We start from the raw sequence: 2,262 nt of genomic DNA, 5'->3' as shown, positions 1-2,262 counted from the left end.
ATGTTTCTTTTTGAAATTATTCAGATTAATATCTCAGAAACTGCAACCTGTTGCTTCAGTTCTTTCTCTCTTTTGCAAGGCCTGGGATGGTAACTCTCTCTTTCACCTTTTGTTGGTTCCTGTAACTTTTTAAATTAATTATCTAAAGTAAGGGAGAGAATTTTTGAAAATAAGCAAAAGAAAAATCTTTTGGATCTTCTCTTGTGGCATGTCTGCTATATCTATATGTTTGTATGTGTCATGTGGAAGTGATATTTCACTACGAAACTATATGAAAGTGCTCTAATCAATTCGTTTAAAGAAAAGAAAGTGCCTATCAGACTGATAGAAGCTAGTTCAGATCCCTTTTAGTTCACATGACCTTGGTAATCTTTGGTAAGCTTAATTTGGTAAATTTAATCTCAAAATTATCTCTAGTAGTTTAAAATTTAAAGTTATATTATGCTACATTACATAACTTCAGTTTTTTTCACTGGCACTTTGGATTATTAAGAGTTAAAATAATAGCCAATAAAAGGTGTTTTTGGTGAAGTTTGTAAAAACACAATGATGTGGTTTTTGCTAAGGAAAATGTAATTCTTTTTCCTAGTTTGGAGACTGTTTCAGAGTTGCTTTAAAATAAAGAAAAAGATCGTATAAATAAAACTAAATGAGTAAAGACAAAAATGAAAAGGCAGGTGACAGGAAAACTTGATTATTGAGTGGCCACGTGGTTACCCATCTTAAAGAGCTGCAGCTGGGTTGCATTCAATTACTAAAGGTAAAAGCTACAGTGGAATTTAGAGATGGATCATACTCAGTCTCAGGGAATTAGTTCACCGAACTAATTAATTACAGAAATGCAAATTAATAAGAAAAAAGCAAAATATTCAATCTCTTGGTTATTGTTATCTGTAACAGCTAACTGAAAGTAAAAGAGTGCCGGGTTTGGCCTTAAGGATGGGCCAAGCTTAGATGTGGGTCTGTCTCAGGTCAGGCCACCAGCCTGAAAGCTACACACAAAATGAAAAATTAAGCCAGGGCAATAAAACTTACCTCTTAGACCTGTGGTTACCAAGAAGTTAGTCAATGCAGGAGAATGGCAAGACCAAGCAACTATTAAAAAGAGTGTATAACGTAAAGGAATTGTTCCATTTTGTAGATTGGTATCATCAGTTTCCTGAGAAATCTTTGCTATAGTGAATTGTACAAATAACTACTTTAAGGACAGAATCTTTAATTTAAATGCTACAGAATGAAAGGGCTTGTTTAAGTTTACGCAAGGCCCATAGCTTACTATTAAACATTTGCTGATGAGTACATGTAAAACAAATGCACAGGAGGTTATTCCTGAGAAAACAACCTGCCCAGTGACCAGATAAATGCCACTGTAAGGTCTGTTTACCCTAAGAAGGAAACTGCCTAACTCTCCCTAAAAATGTCAAGTAGAGCACCCCAGATGAAGCAGTTAATATGCTTCATATTTGAAAGCCCGGTGGGACTGGCTTTATGATGACCCATCCTGTTCATTCTCTAACATTAAAAGGCCCCGCATCCATTTTCTGCATTTACCCCAAATTGGGGAAATTTAAGAAATATCAAAAGGCAAAGGTTATAATAAGAAGCTAATATTTCGTGAAGCAAGGCTAAGGCAAATTATGATAAAGATTGACAAAAGAGACTGAGTTCCTTGGCTCAACCCATGGCTGGGGACCCAGATCCTCTTTCAAGGGAAAAGGTAAAATAGACTGTGGGTAGGAAAAAAAAAAAAAAAAAGGTTCTGGGACCAAAGCATAAAAATGTATAAATTACTAGAGTTATAAAATTTGAGATGTTTAAACAGATTTCATAAAAGGTAGTTGTGACTCCTTTACATAAATGGCTATGAAAATAGATATTGTATCTGACGGGGGAAGGTTTCCCTATCTAGTACCATAAAACCGAAGGCATGTAAGTCTATTCTATGAGACGTGTTCATTGGACTGTGGAGAAAAAGTTAAATATTGAATTTGAACTCAATTGAACATAGACACAAACAATGGTCACCAAGTCCCGGAACAGGTTGTGTGAACCCCTTGAGGTGTTTCTCCAGTGCTATCTCAGAGAAATCTCTATTTCGATCTATTCCTATATGTTAGTTATTGAAAAACAATAGACAATCGGGAAAACAAATTGACATTTTTGTGTTTGTTGAGCCCAGTCATAAGGGCCCTCGTGACCGGGCCTCATGCCAAATAACTTGTTACAAAAAGAGCTAGGGTCCCGGACTGCGCTGAAGTCATG

Source organism: Macaca thibetana, chromosome 7, assembly GCF_024542745.1.
Source record: "Macaca thibetana thibetana isolate TM-01 chromosome 7, ASM2454274v1, whole genome shotgun sequence".
Taxonomy (NCBI): Eukaryota; Metazoa; Chordata; class Mammalia; order Primates; family Cercopithecidae; genus Macaca; species Macaca thibetana.
The sequence above is the reverse complement of the archived record's forward strand: the minus strand, read 5'-3'. Positions refer to the sequence as shown.